The sequence below is a fragment of the Desmodus rotundus genome, chromosome 13, assembly GCF_022682495.2.
Source record: "Desmodus rotundus isolate HL8 chromosome 13, HLdesRot8A.1, whole genome shotgun sequence".
NCBI classification, from domain to species: Eukaryota; Metazoa; Chordata; class Mammalia; order Chiroptera; family Phyllostomidae; genus Desmodus; species Desmodus rotundus.
Genome location: NC_071399.1, coordinates 48580121 through 48593037, shown reverse-complemented (window position 1 = coordinate 48593037; position 12917 = coordinate 48580121). Strand labels below are relative to the sequence as shown.

Here is a 12917-nt window from a genome sequence, read left to right as displayed (position 1 = left end):
TTCAATTTTTTGGACTTCCGTGGTGTCAGTTGTTACTTCTCTCTCATTTCTCATTTTTCTTGAGGAATCTGGTTAAAAGCATATCAATCTTATTTATCCTTTACAAAGAACCAGCTCTTTGTTTCATTAATCTTTTAGATTCTATTGATTTTTAGATTTCATTGATTTTTAGACTCTATTTCATTTATTTCTACTCTGATCTTCATTATTTCCTTTCTTTTACTCATTTTGGTCTGTGTTGTTCTTTTTCTAGTTCTGTTAAGTGTAAAGTTAGACTGCTTATTTGAGATATTTGTTGCTTCTTAAGGTAGGCCTGTAATGCTATGGATTTACTTCTTAGGACTGCTTTTGCTGTGTCCCATAGGTTTTGGGTTTTTGTGTTCTCATTTTCATGTGTTTAAATGTATCTTTTGATTTCTGCATTGATCTTGTTGTTAACCCATTTAAGGTTTAGTAATATGCTATTTAGCTTCCATATTTTTGTGTGTTTTTCATTTTTTTCTTGTGATTGATTTCTATTTTCATAGCATTGTGGTCAGAGAAGATGCTTGATATGATTTCAGTCTTCTTAAATTTATCGAGACTTGTTTTGTGTCCTAACATGTGATCTATCCTATAGAAAATATTCCATGTATAGAATGTTCCATGTAAAAGAATGTATACTCTGTTGCTTTGGGATGAAATGCTCTGAAGATATCAATTAAATCTGTTTGGTCTAGTGTGTCATTTAAGGGCACTTGTTTCTTAGTTGATTTTTTTTTTTTTCTGGGAGGTCTACCCATTGATGCCAGTGCAGTGTTAAAATCCCCTACTATGACTGTATTTCTGTTGTTCTTTCTCATTATGTCCATCAAGATTTGCTTTATATATTTAGGTGCTTCTATGTTGGTTGCATAAATGTTTATAAGGGTTATATCCTTTTGTTGGATTGTTCTCTTTATCATTATGTAGTGTCCTTTGTCTTTTATTACAGCCTTCATATTAAAATCTATTTTGTCTGATATAAGTATTGCTATCCAGGTTTTTTTTCTTGCTTTCAATTTGCATAAAATATTCTTCTACCTTTTTACTTTTAGTCTCTGTATGTGTCGTTTTTCTGAGGTGGGTCTCTTGTAGACAGCAAACATATGGGTCTTGCGGGTTTTTTTTTTTTTTTTTTTTTTTTTTTTTTTTTTTTTTTTTTTTTTACGTATTCAGCTACCCTATGTTTTTGATTGGAGCATTTAAGCCATTTACATTTAAAGTGATTGCTGATAGGTATGTATTTATTGCCACTTTATTCTTTATAACTATGGTCCTCCTCCTGCCTACCTCCCTTCTTCTTCTTGTCTGAACACTCTTTATTTTTCCTTCAATTTTAAATGACAGCCTTGTTGGATAATGTAGTCTTAATTGTAGGTACTTACTTTTTTTCATCACTTTGAATATTTTATGCCAATCCATTCTGGTCTGAAATATTTCTGTTGAGAAACCAGCTGAGAGTCTTATGGGAGCTCCCTTGTAGGTAACTGTCTTTCTCTTGCTGCTTTTAAGATTACTTCATTGTCTTTAACCTTTGCTATTTTAATTATGATGTGTTTTTTGTGGGCTTCTTTGGGCTCACCTTGTTTGGGACTATCTGTGCTTCCTGGACTTGTGTGATTTTCTTCTTCACCAGGACAGGACATTTCAGTCATTATTTCTTCAAACAGGTTCTCAATCCCTTGCCCTCTCTCTTCTCCTTCTGATACACCTATGATGTGGATGTTGTTTTACTTCATGTTGTCCCAACCTATATTCATTTTTTTAATTCTTTTTTAATTTTTGTTTCTTTAATTGCTTTTTTCTGCTACCTTTTCTTTCAAATTGCTGATTTAATTCTCTGCTTCACCCACCCTACTTTTTATTCCTCTAATGTATTCTTCATTTCAGATATTATATTCTTCATTTCTGACTGGTTCTTTTTATGGTTTTTATGTCCTTTTCATGCTATTGAAGTCTCACTAAATTTTTTTTGTAGTTCTCACTAAATTTCTTGAGCATCTTTATGAACATTTTTTTTGAACTCTATATCTGGTAAATTGCTTGCCTCCATTTCATTTAGCTCTTGTTCTTTCATTGTGTATATTTCTTTGTCTCCCCATTTCATCAGCCTTTCTGTGCTTATTTTTATGTATTAGATAGACCTCTTATGTTATCCAGTCTTGGTAAAGTGGCCTTATGTAGTAGGTATCCTGTTTGTCGAGTCACACAATCTCCTTGATCACCTGAGCTGGGTGCTCCAGAAATGTCTTTTGTGTGGGTTATGTGAGCCCTCCTGTTATAATTGAGTCTTGATTGCTCTTGGCTCATTCATGCATGAGATCAACCCTCAGGCTGTGAGGACTGACCTCAGCCACAGTGTATGGGCTGCTGTGTAGATGCTATCCACACTAAGCCGAATTCACCTCAGCAGGATCTGGTGTCAGCTGATATCTCCCTTTGCATATGTCTCTAGTGAAGCTAATTGGATCCTGCTATGATGTTGTCAGAAGCTGGCCACTGGCTGTGTTGGTTTGGGGGCCTCTTGGGAGGCACTCTCATGCAGGTCAATGTCAGACATTGCCTGTGACTAGACCTGGGGAACCTGTTTGGAGCTACAAAGCAATCCACAGTTTGTGGCTGCCTCTGCGGGGTCTAGGTGTAGCGTACAAAGGACCAAGCTCTACACCAAGGGTGATTTCAAGTAGCACCAAGTCCAGGGGCAGGCCAACAAAAGGCCCTAGGCACCCCAAGATCTGACTCTGCCTGCCTATGCTTTCTGGCTGCCTCTTAGGCTCAGTCACTGAAAGGGCCTCTGGTAGTACTCAAGTTGCATGAGAAAGGTTCTCAGTGGGTTAGCAGGTAGGAGCAAATGGTGTTCACTGGATATATACAGGTTCAATCTTGGTGCCAGTGCTGGATCTGAGGCCACTCAGCAAAAGTTCCTCTCTTTACCAAGTCTAGCTGCCACCTGCTAGGTGCCTGAAGACATTTGTGGTGGTGTGGAGTTTTAGGAATTCAAGTTAGGCCAGCAGAAATTATCGGTCCCAAACAAACCAAAATTTGGCTGTGTGAGGTAAGGGCTCTGCACTGTCAGGTGTGCAAGGGACAAATGGCCCCCATCCTAGAGCCACACAACTTAGTCTCTCCCAGATTCTACCAGGAGCCTGAGCTCAGCAGGTTAGGGCCACCAAGAGTCAGGCTTGGGCAAAGAAGGGAAGAGTGATCCCTGACCCAGAGCCACACAACTCAGTCACTGACTCCCCTGAGTATGCCTGGACCTCCACACCTTTGCGCAGGTAGCTGACTCCTCAGAAGGTTGTGAGCTCCACAGGGTAAGGCAACAGGGAGTTCAACGGGTAGGGCTATTGCATTCCCTGAGGCTGATGCCTTAAGGAGGGGAGTGCTCCATCCAAGAAAGAAGGCATCTGCAGTGTGGGAGAGGCACTCTGCACAGGGATCCTGGAGGTTGTCCCTTCAGTTCTCTCCCCAGAACCACAAGCCCCAGTCTCTCTTCACATTAATCTAGTACTCTCTGCCCTCACTACCTCCCCTGGAGCCCAGAGTGAGTGGCTGCAAATGAGAGTTTGTGCATTGGTCCCTTAAGAGTGCACCTATGTCTCTAGCAGACTCATATCTCTTTGGTGGACAGAATCATTGCTGACTCTCAAAGCCAGATGTTATGTGGGTACCTCTTCCTGGCTCTGGTGCTCTGGGCTGGGAAACCCAGTGGGGATTCAGGGGAAACCTTCGTAGCTGAGATATCCCTCCAGGATTTCAGCTGCTGCCCATTGGAGTAGGGCCAGTACTTTCTGTGAATCCATCCTTCCTACTAGTCTCATGTGGCTTCTTCTGTAAATCCTTGGTTATAAGGCTTCTGCTCAGCTAGTCTTTGGTTGGTTATTCAGGTTGGTTATTCTGTATTTTAGTTGTAATTCCAGTTTTGTACTGGGAGGAGGTATACCTTCCACCTACTCAGCCACCATCTTGGATCCCTGTCATATTGATTTACTAATGGTTAGAAGAAAATGTCAAAACATCTGCTGTCCCAGAATGGCAGTTTCCAGTGCCCCCTGGATTGTTCAGCCATCCTGCTGTTGTGAACCATCACATCTGTCTGGCATTGTGCCCTGGCCCTTCATAACAGTGACCTTGTCCTCTCGCATCTCCCTTTCTCCTCCCAGATCCCTTTGAGAGATCTGAGGTATCCAAACGAATTCATCTCATTAACTCCACACCCAGATTACAAAAATAAGATTCAAAGAATTTAAAAGACTCATATGGTGACTTTGGATAAGTTAATTGAGTCATTAACTATTGGGAAAATTTGTTCCTTCTCTGAATGACAGGGTTCTCTTCCTTTTATAATTTCAAACTCTTTCTTATCCCCAGAGATTCCCCTATAACCTACTAGTCAAATAATGTCACTGGTGTTTCCTGCTGACTTCCTTATTTAAAATGGAAAAGAAGTGAAAAGAAAAAGGAAGGGAAAGAAGAAGGGAAGGAGGGAGAAAAAAAAGAAATCAGTGTTTATGAGGGATCTACTATGTGCCTGGCATTGGTCTCAGTGCTTTTGCATGTATTTGTTGCATTTACTTCTCCTTAACTTCATGTATGTCTTATTATAGACAAGGAAAATGAAGCTCAGAGTTGTTAAATAACTTGTCATGGGTCACACAGTTATAAATATTGGAACAAAATTTAAAGCCAATCTGGGCCTAAAGGCCATGATCTTTCCAGGACATTGAGAGGTGTTTAATGTACACCCATGGAATTTCACTTTTCTTCTAAATTTCTGTCACCCATGATTAATAGGTTAAGTCCATACAATTAATCTTCTTGCATTCTCCATTTCATTTCCATTTTATTTACCTTGTCACTCCATCATTCAGTGTATATTTCCTCAAACCCATTTTGAAAAGAGGCAGCATGTAGATAAGGCCAATGGTAAAGACCTATTGCTCCACAACAAGGTCACCTCAGAGGTTAGGCACAGAGTAGTGTCGCCCTCTGACCTGGCAGATGAAGAAGCCAAGGTTAAATGATTGTTCCACACCCCACAGGACTGAGTTTAGACTCTTGGGTCTAAGGAAACTTCCTCTGCCAAGTAATTTCAAGGTGTAGGTGGTAAGTGCCTGGGAGATTTCCCTTCTGCATCAAATTTCTCTCGGATTCTCAGAGAGCCTTGTGGATCTGGCACTTGTTTCAGTAAGCACTCTGAAAAGGGTCCAATTGGCATTTATTTAATTACTATAAACAGATGTATCACTTTGGCTTCAATGAGGCAGCTTCTTAATCTGCCCATAAGCTCTCCTGTTTGTGGGAATGCCTGGCAGGGCATGGGCATGGTAGGCATGCTTGTGGTGCACACACCTGCCTGGTTGCCCTCCATGCCAATCCCCAGGGACATTGTGATGAGCAGGTGTCATGGGGGACTGGGAATGGTGGTGAAGGCACATCACTCATGTGTGAGACATTTTCCTCACAGAGTTCCTTTAAGTCCTTCCACTTCAGTGTCCCCTGTGAGCCCTCTGCAGCTCTGTGTGACTTTTTCCAGATGTCAAGACTGCTGAATGAGCCTGAACTCTGAGTTTTACTTTGGTGACTTTCCTCCATAGCTCCTGGATGAGTGTTCAGATACTCACTGGTGTCAGTATAAACCCTGACCCAAATCTCTCCAGCTTGCACACTGGAAACAAATCTCATAAACATTCCACTTTCCTCCAATAAGCTCATCTGCTACCTAGATGCTTACTTAACTCAGTTCTTTTCCACAGAATTTTTGGAAAGAGAAAATGTTTCAAGGGCATTAAGGGAAAAGTTTACTAGATATAAAGGTATAGGCTGAATCAAATTAAGTAGAAGGTGGTCATTAAAATTTTTTTCTCTTTGCTTAAAAAAATAAACTTACTAATAAAGTATGGCTGTTAATGAGAAAGGAAATTCCAAAGGCCTGTGGATCTCTCAGAGAACAGGTATCACATGGTAAGAGCCACGTTCTCTTAAGAGACCTTTTGGCTTTAGTATAAAAGGATTTCTTTTTTATTCTTTTCTCAGAGAAAAAGTGACTTGTTTAATGCTACCCCAATGCTAACAGAGCATTTGTTCCTATTGTCATTGAGAAGCAAGTCAATCACATGCCCCAGCTTTGGGGCATGTGATTGCTAGTGGGGCATGATTGCTAGTGGGGCACATTTAGTGCATGTGATTGTGGGGATGACAGCTAGTTTCAGAGGGCCTATTCATCTGTCAAACCATGTAACCCATTTTTAAAGAATGGTCATGGAGCATAATTTATTTTTCTGCAGGATAATTTTGAGTCAGGCATTTAGGTAAAGTTCTTGCAAAGGTTGTCCTCAAGTATTTTGTGCAAATCATAATTTTTATTGATCCTGAATATAGACAGTTGGAAGCTTCTAGATAACCAATCCTGTGATCAAGAGGGAGAGATAGTGTAATATAGAGGTTAAAAGCACTAGCTAAACTCCACCACTTATTTAACATGTCCTTGCATAAGTTACTTAATCTCTCTGTGCCTCAGCTTCCTCCTGAGTAATGTGGAGATAGACCAATGACATTGTTCTGAGGTTTTTAAAAAAGGTAATTAGCTCAGGTAAATTTACTAAGCACAGTACTTGGCTACTCAATAAATATTAGCTAATACTCAATAAATATTAGCTAATAAAAAATACATATGTGTAGACTTCTTTTGGGTCCCCCCAAAGTATAGCCTGAGGTAAGGCATTGGTTGCAGGAGTTTATTTGGGAGGTGATTCCAGAAAGCAGGAGGAGGGAACAAAGTCACCGCTATAGACCATAGAACTTGATTCCACGGGCAACTTAGAGAAGCCTACAGTGTACCTCCAATGGTTGTCCACCAGCACCTGGAGCATCTCATGTGTGTTTCATGTTTATACATATGAGGGTGAATAAGACAGAATTCCAGATCAATATTTTTTAATGAAATATAATAATATACTCAACATTAGTCCTGTGGCCAAGCAACTTGGCTTACTTTTTGTTGTGAAAAGAGAACACTAAGGGATGACATATAAGTAAGTTCTTAAAAGCACAGAATTTTAATTTAAAAAGATTCCATCGCATAGAGCTATGTGACATTAAGCAAGATCTTTCACCTTTTTCTGTTTGATTTTTCTGTATAATGGAGAATAATAATAACATACCACTTCCTAGTGGGAATCAAATGCATAGCACTTAACACAGTTTCTGCATATAGCAAGTCTTCAGGCCATTTTGCAGTTGTTGTTGTTCTTCTTATTGTACACATAACTGAGACAGTAGAAAACCATTGTCAGAGAGTTTTAGGATGTGTAGTTGGTTTACCTTAGTGTAAGTCACAATACACCCCTATTTATAGAAAGGGAGCCTGAGATTCTGACTGGCTGCTTGCCACAGACTTCCCAGCAAATCCTTGGCAACGTTGTAGGAGTTTGATCTGAGGGGCCGTGGTGTCTGGCTGCAAAGCTGGGCAGATGGTTAGACTTGCTGGCCAGCCTTTTGTAAAATCTGTTATTGATCTGGGTTTGGTTCCATCTTTGTGGGACCTTCCTAATGCCAAGAAAACCCCATTTCCTCTCTCCAAATGCCATATGCAATGGCCTTTCTCCTCCATCGGGGACACTCTCTAGTTTTGTCCTGGGAGGCCTGGCCCCTTCCTGTCCATAGGCTCTTCTTTCCTGTCTAGAGTCTCCAGTGTTGCAGCTAGAGACACTAGATATAAAGGTATAGGCTGCAGCACACAGCTCCCTACTAATCATGGATCTGTGATTAAAAATACATTAAATGAACAAGAAATGATTGAAATACAGCTGCTTGCAAGGAAAACTGATGTTTCCAGTTAGACCACAATTCTAAATTATCCACAAGGACTCTGTTCTTTGGCTAAAAACATTAAGCTAATTTCAAATCCATTTTCTGATGGCTCTTTTATCCTGGCCCCACAGTCAACATGAAATGTAGCATTTGTAGGAGAACTTGATCCATCCAGTTATTTAAAGGTCCAGAGTTATGGCTTTGTGGCTTTGATGACTTCACTTGGACCCTCACTCCTGTCTTTGTTATGTATTTGTACCAGCACTAGAGAAACAAGGAATATTTGCCTTTTTAATGCCCACCATTACCCCACTGGTTTATACCCTGGAAAGTTCCTGAACACAAGGATCCCCTATGAAGATGTCCAGCACTGCCATAGGTCATGTTATATAGGCAGTGTCCTTAACCAATGCCCCACCCCCATCAGTGTGGTAATGCAGATAGAGCCATGGATTCTGCCCCTCATCATCTGTGACTTTGAGCAAGTTGCTTCATCCTTTTGGGCCTCATCTGTTAGACCACAACCTAGAATTAGAGTCTCACTCTGGTTATCTTAGCTTGAACCTATTATTCTTCAAAATTCTGGTCACTACAATGACAGGTCCTTTTACTACTGACCATTCCCTTTCTTGCTTCCAACATCCTGTTGGAATAGGAAAAGTTTGGTCTCCATGTGAGTTGAGCAAAAGAACCCTGGTCACATCTTGACCATCAAATAGTATCTCTAAGGAACTCCATTTAATATTAATGGTGGTTGCCATTTATGGGGTATTTATTATGTGTTAGGTGTTATGCTAAGCACTTTATGTGCACATGTTATTTAATCTTCACAACAATTATTTTACAAGTAAGGAAATGCAGGCTTAGGGACATGACAGCATTAGATTCAAACCAGATCTGTCTGACTCCAAAATCCATACTCTAAAGCCTCAACTAGAATGTTACTCTTCTTTCCCAGACCTACTTTCTCCTTTACCTCTGTCCTGAGACTGGAGCAGTCAGTCACAGATGGGTGGGGGAGAATGGTCTTGTTCATCTCTAGTCTTTCTTCCTCAGTGCTAGGGTCCAGGCTCCCCCATCCACCAGGCTTTACATCCTGTGACCTTGCATTGCAATTCAGAGATCACTAAAGTTCCCAAGAGGTTGGCATTTCAGAATCACTATCAGTTGTATGTGTATATGTGTGTGTCCATAGAAACAACTCAGGTTGGAGTGCAAAGAACTCAGGTTAATGGCCTAGCCTGCTACTTTTTTAAATTCTCTGATGACAGAGGGATCCAGGAATTCATTCTTGGCTCAGAAAGGTCAGAGCCTCTTTTCAATCTCCCTCCTTCAATTCCAGTGCTGCAACCTCCATTAAGCATCTCCTTGATTCCTCATCTCCACCCCACTCAGACTGAAGCTACATCTCAAGGTAGAATGAACTGAAAGGCAAAGAGAAAATATCCAATCTCTGAGGGGCATACAATTTTTGCCCACCTACCTCCATCCACCCCAATGAATCTCTCAGTGATGTCACTTGGCCTCAGATCTACCTCTCTGGATCAGATGGCCCTCACAGAGCCTGTGTGCTCACTCAACTGCTACTAGTGAAAAGAAGTCATGCATAAGTCACAAGGGATAAGTTTCAGGCCGGGTGGGGAAGGGGACTGATCTGCACGGCTGGCTCCTGCCTCTATGAATGACAGGGGACCCAACTCTTAAGCTCCAGTCCCAACATAGGCACCCTGTTTCCATGAGACCCAGCCCTTCTCCCATTGGACTGCTGGGCTTGAAACCCAAGCAGGATTCATGTTTTCTTTGAAATTTAGCATTAAGGAGAAATCTGACTTTAATGTAACAGAAGAACTTGTTCTATTCAAAATTCTCTTCAAGGCCAAAGGCAATTTACATACCAAGGAACAGCAAGCACTGAGGCTTGCAGAGATGGATGAGAAAAGATAGCCAGGTGGCATTGTGGGAATGTACACCAGCTTCTGAGGAGCCACTTTGATTGTAATGACCCTATTGACAATAAATGTTATTTACTGACTCTCATTGGTGGCAGACATTTTCTTTTTGTGAGTTTGTTTAATCCTCACAGCCACCATAAAATGTAGGCATTATTTTATCCTTTTTATATATGAGGAAATGGAGTCTTTGAGAGGCCAAGTTATTTTTTCAAAGTCACACATCAGCAAATGGCACAGTCTAGAATTGAACTCAGGATGTCTCTACCAGAGCCCAGGTTTCCCCACTGCACCAATTGTTTCTCTCCAAGTTGATGGTATGTTTATAAGATATGCACCAAGACAGATGCAATTGATACAAAATGATATTGAATGTAAACTCTAATTGAAAAATAAAATTTAAAAACAAATAAATTAAATATGCACCAAGGGCAAAGTATAAAGCACTATGCTTTTGTCTATGTATCTTGTTATCATTTGGCTTTAAAATATGATGAGCATGAATCATGTAAATTGTATTATTTTTAAAAGAGTTTGGAAAAAAGAAGATTTATGGAGGAGGTAGAGAAATAAAAGGAGGATGATAATGTAAAGGCTCCAATTTGCTAAGAAAATGTGGGACTGGTAAAGGGGAAATGGTATAGTGTGGGATACAGCTCATGGGGTTATACTGCTGGCCTAGAACAGATGGATGAGGCACTAGAAGGGGGTCCCCAAAATTGTCTGTTCCCACAGAGTGTACCTATGTAAAAGCCATTTAATTTGGACTGATCTGAGGGCAGCCCAGGGCAGTGCAACAAATGTACATCTGCCATTAGGAGACTTGAAGTTTAGTTCCAATTCTGTCAGGAAATAGGTCAACTTTGCAAAAGTTCTGTAGTGGGTTTAATGGTGGCTATCCAAAACATAAGATCATAACTTAATGCCTGGAACATGTGACTATTACCTCACATGGTGAGAGTGAATATTATTTTATATGACTAAAGGTGTGATTAAGACTCTGGAGAGGAGAAATTTATTTTGGGCTATCCAGGTAGGCCCTAAATGCAATCTCATGTATTCTTACAAGATAGAATGCCAAGAGGAGAAGACACACAGAGAAGAGAAGAAGACAATGTGACTACAGAGGCAGAGACTTGGCATGTGTATACACAAGGTGAAGAACACATAGAGCCACCAGAAGCTGCAAGAGGCAAAAAGGCAGATTCTTCACTGGAGCCTTGGAGGGAGAATGGCCTTGCTGATACCTTAAGTTTGGACTTCTAGCCGTGCCGTCTGCACTATGAGAGAATACATTTCTTGGGTTTTAAACCATTCAGTTTTGTAGCAATTTGTTATAGCAGCCATAGGGAACCAATACATGTCACTTTCCCTTTCTGGTCTCAGTTTCCTTGACTCTAAAATAAGATTTAACCTCCCAGTTCTGACATTCTCCTTGTTACTCTGTGAGCCACAGACCCCTGTGGGAGGTCAGGTTTCCATTCTCTAGCTTTACCCCTTCCATGTGACATTAATGTCTGAACAGGTCAACTTTTCCCTTTGGGGAACGGAGCTGGTTGAGTCAATACGACTTTGCTAAGCGTAAAATACCTTCACATACAGTTAATTTTTTTCTTACTGTTAATTGCTAGAAAAGTATTCAACCTTACCCGAAGGCAGCCATCCAAATAACTCTGACCTCTACGTGCATTTTTAAAAAGCTTTCGGTATCTTCTTCCAAATAGTCTCTGCAGCTTTGGTAACTGTGATTAAAGGAATTCCATAAAGTTACTTTGGGGTTGCTGGGTAAATGCAGTACAGAGCTAATCGACTCACCTCACCTCAGTACCAGCTTCAGTCTTTTTTGCAACTGCATCACTAGCAGTTCACCAAATGACTGCTCAGGGTTCAGGGCATCCAGTTAAGTGACTCGAGAGTCTCATTTGCAATTACCATTAACCAGAAAAGCCCCATGGCTGCTTTGTGTCCACAGAGTACAGTATCATACAATATTTACAAAAACTAAAGGGCTGGAAGAGGCTGCAGGGGAAAGCCTTTAGAAATAAGCTCCTAGAGTGAGCTCTACCTGCTCTAGCCCCTCCTGGTCCCTCCTTTATCTTTTCTGCCCCTCAAAAGTGCTAATGAGCTGTGAAGAGGCTCCAACCTGGACAGTAGAAAGCAGATATTATTTCCAGAGGGCCCAGAATGGTACCCTCAGAGGTGGTTGTGTCAATAACTAAGTAACCTACAGAATTAAGCCACCATATTGGAGCCTTTAACTGCTTTATAAGGTATTCAGGCTGAACACTCCAAAGGCCACCACTAAATCTCTAAAGACAACACTCAGATCTTTAGCTCTCATTCGACTGCCTGCTGCACTGTGTCAAGCAGAGTTAGTGAAAGCCTCATGGCCCATGGGATTTCCAAAGAAAATTCCATAAACAGTAAGGGCAATGTTTGGCTTTGCCACACTTTTCTCCTCAGCTCCCTTCTTTAAGGATCCTCCTCCTCCTCTATGCCCCTCCCCCCATTTCCTCCATGAGTCATGCAACAAACTTTATCCATACAGGCTGGTCTTAGAATGAAAGGCAAGTGGATGCTTCAAGTAATGGTACTAAAATGCCCTAACTTTAGATTTAGTATCTGTCATTGACCCATATACCCTTTCCACCATTGTGTATGTGTGTGTAAACCCAACGTTAACAGGTCACAATAGAGAACAGCTCTGAGAAGCCTCCATAGAAAGAGGCATGAAGAGCCTCCCAGTAGAGATGGGCAGGTTACACCCTCAGACCTGGATGCTGGTGAGGGCACTGTGGGTCTCAGCAATATGTTGACACTAACAAGAGCCTTTTGTAAGTTTGTCAGAAAGCATCTTATTAGTCTTCTTTCCAAAACTGATTTATTAAGGGTTGTGGGTAAGAGGAAGAAGTTGCCCAGTCGGCCTCAGCTCAGCTACTATTTGCCTGAGAAGGGCTGAGGACTGACCCCGGCAGGGCTCTGGCTGCAGCCACAGACCCTGCCTATGAGTCCCTGAGTGTAGGAGCTGACCAGTTCACACCTCAAAGTGGACTTCTGGAGTTGGGGCAGGAGAGGAGGGCTGCACATGGCAGGGCATGATAGAGGCAGTTAGTGTGGATGGGAGAGGAGCTAGGA

At 41.4% G+C, this 12917-nt stretch overlaps 1 protein-coding gene across 1 annotated transcript in view; it reads right to left on the bottom strand.

The window, feature by feature from the left end:
* Positions 1-12917, bottom strand: part of SIAH3 (siah E3 ubiquitin protein ligase family member 3) — a 114561-nt gene that overhangs the window by 97540 nt on the left and 4104 nt on the right. The window lies entirely within an intron of this gene.